Here is a 9,007-nt window from a genome sequence, read left to right as displayed (position 1 = left end):
GGGAAAAGCTATTGAGGCGCAAATGTTGTACAAATTGCAGAAGCCCAAATGTGGGCCAAAAAAGTCAAGAGGAAATGTGGGAAAAGCTATTGAGGCGCAAATGTTGAACAAATGACAGAAGCCCAAATGTGGGCCAAAAGAGTCAAGCGGAAATGTGGGAAAAGCTATTAAGGCACAAATGTTGTACAAATTACAGAAGCCCAAATGTGCGCCAAAAGAGTCAAGCGGAAATGTGGGAAAAGCTATTGAGGCGCTAATGTTGTACAAATTACAGAAGCCCAAATGTGGGCCAAAAGAGTCAAGCGGAAATGTGGGAAAAGCTATTGAGGCGCAAATGTTGTACAAATTACAGAAGCTCAAATGTGGGCCAAAAGAGTCAAGTGGAAATGTGGGAAAAGCTATTAAGGCACAAATGTTGTACAAATTACAGAAGCCCAAATGTGGTCCAAAAGAGTCAAGCGGAATTGTGGGAAAAGCTATTGAGGCGCAAATGTTGGCCAAAAGAGTATAGCGGAAATGTTGGACAAATTATTGAAGTGCAAATGTGGTACAACTTGTTTAAGTTTAAGCATTGAATCAACGGAGGTGGCACACACACATCAATTTAAGAAGCATTTCAGAAATGTTATTCCCTGTCACCTATGCAGAGCAGAGGTTTATTCACATCTAAAATTGTATAATGTCAGCCCAAGAATGTAACAGAAAAATTACAGAAATGTATTAACCTGTCTACTTGGTAGAGCAGTAATCTATGACAGAAAAAAATTGTTTATTGTCACCCGAAAATGTAAAATAAAAATGATTGAAATTTATTAAGCTGTCAACTAGGGAGAGGAGGGGTATATTACACCCAAACATTTTTGAATTTGACCCTAAAATTGACAAATGTTCTTTTTATTTTTTTACCGGTCTAATAGGTATAGCCGTGGTACATCACACCAAAAAATTGCTGAATTTCACCAGAAAATGTAGCTGCCAATTTTTTATATATTTTTTTTACCGATCTACTAGGTATAGCAGTGGTACATCACACCCAAAAATTGGTGAATTTCACCCGAAAATGTAACAGACAAATTATTGTTTTTTTTTTTACCTGTCTACTAGGTATAGCAGGGGTACTATACACCCAAAAAATGGTGAATTTAACCAGAAAATATAACTGACAATTTTTATTTTTATTTTCTTACCAGTCTACTAGGTATAGCAGTGGTACTATATAGGGATCGACCGATATTGATTTTTTTAGGGCCCATACCAATACCGATAATCTGTGAACTTTCAGGTCGATAGCCGATAATTTATACCGATATTCTGTGTATTTAAAAAAAAAATTAATAAATAAAAAATCCTACACAAATCTGCTGAAAATGAATGTTTATTGTTAACGTGTATATATTTTTTGGAAATCTTTTTCATTTATAATTAATATTTGGTGTGTTGTTTTTTTTTACTTTTTTTTTTTTTTACTAACTATTAGCTCCCTTAGGGACTAGGACCCTTGTCCTATTCACCCTGATAGATCTCTATCAGGGTGAACAGGACCTCACACTGTCCCTGCTGCTCTGTGCTTTGTGCACACAGCAGCAAGGGAGCTGACCATGGCAGCTAGGGCTTCAATAGCATCCTGGCTGCCATGGTAACAGATCAGAGCCTCAGCATTACACTGCTGGGGCTCTGATCAGATTTGCCAGTGAGGAGGAGGGGAGAGGGGACCAATGATTAATACTGGGGGGCTTGGGTGGGGGGGCTCACAGCGCCACCAATGATTCATACTGGGGTTGGGGGGGGGCGCACTGCGCAACCAATGATTAATACTGGGGTTTGGGTGGGGGGGCGCACTGCCCACCAATGATTAATATTGGGGTTTGGGGGGGGGAGAACTGCGCCACCAATGATTAATACTGGAATTTGGGGGGGGCGAACTGCGCCACCAATGAAGATAACTTACTAATTCATATACAGGAGGCAGGAGCTGGCTGCAGAATCACATAGCCGACTCCCGACCTCTATGAGCGGTAGCTGCAATCCGCGGCAGTTAACACCTCAGGTGCGGCACCTGAGGGGTCAACTACCGCAGATCGCAGCTACTTGTCATAGAGGTCGGTAGCCGGCTATGTGATTCTGCAGCCAGCTCCCGCCTCCTTTATATGAATTAATGAGAGAGGTATCTTCATTGGTGGCGCAGTGGCCACAGCCCCTCCCCTCCTCTTGTACTCCCTACTCTCATTGGTGGCAGCGGCAGCAGCAGCACAGGGGGGAGGGGGACACTGCTTCCTTCTCCCCTGTGCTGCTAAGGGAACACGGAGAGCGCTGGGAGTAGCGCAATCCTTGTTCCCCATACGTTATCGGTATATCGGCAAAATAGATGCCGATACCGATAACGTTCAAAATCCTGAATATCGGCCGATAATATCGGTAAACCGATAATCGCTCGATCCTTAGTACTATACACACAAAAATTGGTGAATTTCACCAGAAAATGTAACTGACAAAGTAGTGAAATGATATAAAATAAAATACGTACAAATAAATAAAAAAAAATTGATTTATGAGGTGGAGTTCCATATGGAGTAGGAGTTTGAGGAGAACGTAGCGGTGTAGGTGGAAGCGGCGGTGGAGGAGGAAGAGGTAGCCAACACAGGTTTTTGGTTTTAGATTTTTTTTTTTAAATTAGGGTACACTCTAAAAGACTCTAAATGTGAAATATCCAAAATACAAGAATGAGCAATTGCGCTGTAGTATAACAACGGCTGGTTAGTGCCGGAATACATGTCTATTCTGCACAAGGTACAGACAAGTCCTGAGGGATCCATGACTGGTTCATTTTAATGAACGTGAGCTTGTCGTCATTTAGTGCGTGTAGGCGTGTGCACACATACTGCTCCACCATGTTGGTGAAATGCTGCCTCCTGCTAAGACGTTCCATATCAGCTGGTGGTGCTGATTGTTGTGGCGTGCTGACAAAGCTTTTCCACATTTCGGCGATGCTAACCCTGCCTTCTGAGGTGCTGGCAGTGCCCCAGTTGCGTTGGCGACCTCTTCCTCATCCTCTGCCTTCGCCTTGTGCTTCCACTGTGCCCCCGCTGTCAGGTGGGAATGCCACCAGCAGCTCGTCTACCATCATGCACTTGTACTCGCGAATCTTACGATCACGCTCCAGTGAGGGAATTAAGGACGGTACGTTGTCCTTGTAACAGGGATCCAGCAGCGTGGCCACCCAGTAATCAGCACAAGTTAGAATGTGGGCAACTCGGCAGTCGTTGGGGAGAAACTGCAGCATGTAATCGCTCATGTGTGGCAGGCTGCCCAGAGGCAACAAAAAGCTGTCCTCTGTGGGAGGTGTATCGTATGTGTCCTCTGTATCCCCCCAACGACGCACCAGTGATGGCCATGAGCTGGTCTGGGTGGTACCCTGCTGTGAACATGGTTCCTCCTTCTCCATCTCCTCCTCCTCATCCCCCACCTTGTCATCCTCCAGAACTGTGCCCTGGCTGGACAATTGTGTACCTGGCGTTTGTGGGTGCAGGAACCCACCCTCGGAGCCACTTGGGAATGACTGGCCGAAAACCCTACGAAATTATCCCTCTTCCTCCTCCTCCTCCTGTGCCACATCCTCTTCCATCATCGCCAGCAGCGTTTTTTCAAGGAGGCATAGAAGTGGGATAGCAATGCTGAGAACGGCGTTATCGGCACTGGCCATGTTGGTGGAGTACTCGAAACAGCGCAACAAGAAACACAGGTCTCGTATGGAGGCCCAGTCATTGGTGGTGAAGTGTTGCTGTTCCGCTGAGCGACTCACCCGTGCGTGCTGCAGCTGAAACTCCACTATCGCCTGCTGTTGCTTGCACAGTCTGGCCAGAATATGCAAGGTGGAGTTCCACCTTGTGGGCACGTCGCATGCGGTGAGCAGGAAGACCAAAGTTACGCTGCAGCGCTGACAGGCGAGCAGCAGCAGGCCCGCACTTTATGCAGCAGCTCTGACATATTGGGGTAATTTTTAAGGAATCTCTGCACCACCAAAACCAGCACATGCAACAGGCAAGGGATGTGCGTCAAACCGGCTAGTCCCAGAGCTGCTACGAGATTGCCCATTATCCCACAACACTTGCTTGAGGCTGACTGGCACAAACCACTCATCGGTCTGTTGTTCAAGGCCTGTCCACAGCTCCTGCGCGGTGTGGGGTTTGTCCTCCAAACAGATATGTTTTTAAACTGCCCGCTGTTGTTTACCCCTGGCTGTGCTGAAGTTGGTGGTGAAGGTGTTACGCTGACCGGATAAGGAGCTGGTAGAGGATGAGGAAGCAACAGGAGGCAAACTGAATTGCCCTTCAATCCTCGGTAGTGGAAGGACATGCGCCAAACTGCTATCCGCCTCAGGCCCAGCCGCCACTGCATTTACCCCGTGTGCTGTTATAGAGATATAACATCCCTGACCGAGCTTACTGGTCCACGTATCCGTAGTCAGGTGCACCTTGCCACAGATGGCGTTGCGCAGTGGACACCTGATTTTGTCCCCTACTTGGTTGTGCAGGGAAGGGATGGCTCTCCGGGATAAATAGTGGCGGCTGGGCACGACGTACTGTGGGACAGCCACCACCATAAGGCCTTTTAAACTATCTGAATGACAGCATTTCAAAGGCCAGTAATTTAGAAATGCTGGTATTCAGGGCTAGGGATCGCGGATGGGTAGGGGGGTACTTCCTCTTTCTCTCCAGCGTTTGGGAGATAGAGAGCTGAACGCTTCCTTTGGACATTGTGGAGATGCTTGGTGACCCAGGTGTTGGTGTTGCTGGCAGATCCTCTGTTTGCGGGGTGGCAAGTGGCACTGTCACTCCAGAGGTGGTTGAAGAGGCCGAGACTGCAGCAGAAGAGGAAGCAGGAGTAGCCAGAGACCTGACTTGGTTTTTGAGGTGTCCACTCCACTGCAGCTCGTGCTTTGCCTGGTCATGCAGGTTGTGCTCAGGTTGAGAACATTTATGCCTCGCTTCAGGCTCTGATTGCACAGCGTGCAAACCACTCGTGTCTTGTTGTCAGCACATTGTCTGAAGAACTGCCACGCCAGGGAACTCCTTGAAGCTGGCTTTGGTGTGCTTGGTCCCTTGCTGCGGTGGGCAGTAGCAGGTGTACTGTCTAGAGGATGGCTGCTCCGCTTTTGCTCCCTGCTCCATCTTCTGCTGTGCTGGTGGCTCTGTTAGACCACCGCCTCTTCCTCCGAACTACATAGGTCACTTGCATGACCTTGATTCCATGTGGGGTCGAGGACCTCATTGTCCTCCACATCATCTTCCACCCAGTCTTCACCCCTGCCTTCCTTGTCGGTCTGCACACTTTCAAAAGCCCCAGCAGTTGGCACCTGTGTTTCGTCATCATCCAAGACATGCTGCGATGGTCCTCCCATGTACTCATCTTGAAAGATAAGTGGTTGGGCATCGGTGCACTCACTTCTGGGGCAGGGCTAGGTGGATGGCCCTAGGAAACCCTGCTAACAGAGTCATCAAAAAGCAGAAGAGACTGCTGCATGACTTGGGGCTCAGACTGCTTGGCTGATTTTGCAAGGGGGTGAGGTGAAAGACTGATGGACATCGGCTGCAGGTGCCAACTGTGGTCTTTCAGCAGGAGACTGGGTGGGAGACAATGTGAAGGAACTGGATCCACTGTCAGCAACCCAATCTACTATCGCCTGTACTTGTTCAGGCCTCACCATTCGTAGAGCCGCATTAGGCCCGACCAAATACCGCTGCAGGTTCTGTCGCCTACTCGCACCTGAGGAAGGGTTTTCACTTGTGCGTGTAGCTGGCACAGATCGACCACGTCCTCTCCCTGCAACAGGAGCTCCACCAGCAGCACCACGACCTGGGCCACGTCCCTTATTTGACGCTCTCCTCATATTTCTCGAATTTAGGATCTTGCCCAAAATGGGTGTTTAATTAATAGTAGAATAGAACGACAGTATCTAAAGGGTGTATCTCACACGGCCTGAACCAGACTAGGCCTCAATTAAAGATTTGTTTGCCCAAAATGGCTGTATTTCAAATACCTGAATCAAACCCCTGTATTTAAAGGGTGTATCTCACACGGCCTGAACCAGACTAGGCCTCAATTAAAGATTTGTTTGCCCAAAATGGCTGTATTTCAAATACCTGAATCAAACCCCTGTATTAAAAGGGTGTATCTCACACGGCCTGAACCACAGTAGGCCTCAATTAAATATTTGTGCTCCATATGGCGGTATTTCAAATATCTGAATATAACCCAAATGTACAGTACAGACCAAAAGTTTGGACACACCTTCTCATTCAAAGAGTTTTCTTTATTTTCATGACTATGAAAATTGTAGATTCACACTGAAGGCATCAAATCTATGAATTAACACATGTGGAATTATATACATAACAAAAAAGTGTGAAACAACTGAAAATATGTCATTCTAGGTTCTTCAAAGTAGCCACCTTTTGCTTTGATTACTGCTTTGCACACTCTTGGCATTCTGTGTGCTTCAAGAGGTAGTCACCTGAAATGGTCTTCCAACAGTCTTGAAGGAGTTCCCAGAGATGCTTAGCACTTGTTGGCCCTTTTGCCTTCACTCTGCGGTCCAGCTCACCCAAAACCATCTCGATTGGGTTCAGGTCCGGTGACTGTGGAGGCCAGGTCATCTGGCGCAGCACCCCATCACTCTCCTTCATGGTAAAATAGCCCTTACACAGCCTGGAGGTGTGTTTGGGGTCATTGTCCTGTTGAAAAATAAATGATGGTCCAACTAAACGCAAACCGGATGGAATTGCATGCCGCTGCAAGATGCTGTGGTAGCCATGCTGGTTCAGTATGCCTTCAATTTTGAATAAATCCCCAACAGTGTCACCGGCAAAGCACCCCCACACCATCACACCTCCTCCTCCATGCTTCACGGTGGGAACCAGGCATGTAGAGTCCATCCGTTCACCTTTTCTGCGTCACACAAAGACACGGTGGTTGGAACCAAAGATCTCAAATTTGGACTCATCAGACCAAAGCACAGATTTCCACTGGTCTAATGTCCATTCCTTGTGTTCTTTAGCCCAAACAAGTCTCTTCTGCTTGTTGCCTGTCCTTAGCAGTGGTTTCCTAGCAGATATTCTACCATGAAGGCCTGATTCACACAGTCTCCTCTTAACAGTTGTTCTAGAGATGTGTCTGCTGCTAGAACTCTGTGTGGCATTGACCTGGTCTCTAATCTGAGCTGCTTGTTAACCTGCGATTTCTGAGGCTGGTGACTCGGATGAACTTATCCTCCGCAGCAGAGGTGACTCTTGGTCTTCCTTTCCTGGGGCGGTCCGCATGTGAGCCAGTTTCTTTGTAGCGCTTGATGGTTTTTGTGACTGCACTTGGGGACACTTTCAAAGTTTTCCCAATTTTTCAGACTGACTGACCTTCATTTCTTAAAGTAATGATGGTCACTTGTTTTTTCTTTACTTAGATGCTTTTTTCTTTCCATAATACAAATTCTAACAGTCTATTCAGTAGGACTATCAGCTGTGTATCCATCTGACTTCTCCACAACGCAACTGATGGTCCCAACCCCATTTATAAGGCAATAAATCCCACTTATTAAACCTGACAGGGCACACCTGTGAAGTGAAAACCATTTCAGGTGACTACCTCTTGAAAATCATCAAGAGAATGCCAAGAGTGTGCAAAGCAGTAATCAAAGCAAAAGGTGGCTACTTTGAAGAACCTAGAATATGACATATTTTCAGTTGTTTCACACTTTTATGTTATATATATAATTCCACATGTGTTAATTCTTAGTTTTGATGCCTTCAGTGTGAATCTACAATTTTCATAGTCATGAAAATAAAGAAAACTCTTTGAATGAGAAGGTGTGTCCAAACTTTTGGTCTGTACTGTATAAAGGGTGTATCTCACAATGACATATGCAGCAAAGGCTGACAAATAAACTTTTTTTGCCCAAGCGGGTGTTTGTTTAATAACTGAATATGGCAGCAGTATATAAGCCTGGACTTTCAAACGTCAAGATGCTACAAGGCCTGAAATATTGTGTATTTTTCCCCAAAAAGGGTGTTTTATTAATAGAAGAATATAAGTCCTGTATATATATGTCGGTATTTCAAATATCTGAATATAGCCCCTGTATACACAGGGTGTATCTCACACGCCCTGATCCATACTAGGCCGCAATTACATTTGTTTGCCCAAAATGGCTGTATTTCAAATACCTGAATAGAACCCCTGTATTTAAAGGGTGTATCTCACACGCCCTGATCCACACTAGGACGCTATCAAAGAATTGTGCCCAAAATGGCTTTATTTCAAATAACTGAATGGAGAGACAGTATGTAAAGGTGGTATCTCACAATGACATCTGCAACAAAGGCTGCCAACAATTTTTTTTTTTTTGCCCAAATGGGTATTTGTTTAATAACTGAATTTGACAGCAGTATATAACCCTGGAATTTCACATGTGCTGATGCTGCAAGGCCTGAAAAATAGTGGAATCTGGCAAAAAAATGTGTTTTAAAAAATCAAGAAAATGATGGCTGTATTTCTAGCTTAAATTGCACACTGACTAATCCAGATGTTGTATATTGCCCAAAAAGTTTTTTTTTGGTAACAGAATATGAAAGCTGTATATATTAAACTTGAATTTAACACTTGCAGATCTGGAAAATAGTGTTTTTTGTCAAAAAAGTGTGTTTATAAAAACCCAGAAAATGATGGCTGTATTTCTAGCTTAAATTGCACACTGACTAATCCAGATGTTGAATATTGCCAAAAAAAGTGTTTTTTTGGTAACAGAATATGAAAGCTGTATATATTAAACTTGAATTTCACTCTTGCAGATCAGGAAAATAGTGTTTTTTGGCACAAAAAGTGTGTTTTTAAAAACCCAGAAAATGATGGGTGTATTTCTACACCAGATGTTGTAAATTGCCAAAAAAATTGGATTTTCAATGTCCTAAAAGCTCAGATGTAGTGCTAGTGCACTGAGCTTGCATAAAATGGCCGCCGC

This window comes from Bufo gargarizans, chromosome 1 (genome assembly GCF_014858855.1).
Source record: "Bufo gargarizans isolate SCDJY-AF-19 chromosome 1, ASM1485885v1, whole genome shotgun sequence".
Lineage (NCBI taxonomy): Eukaryota > Metazoa > Chordata > Amphibia > Anura > Bufonidae > Bufo > Bufo gargarizans.
Note: the sequence above shows the minus strand (reverse complement) of the source record.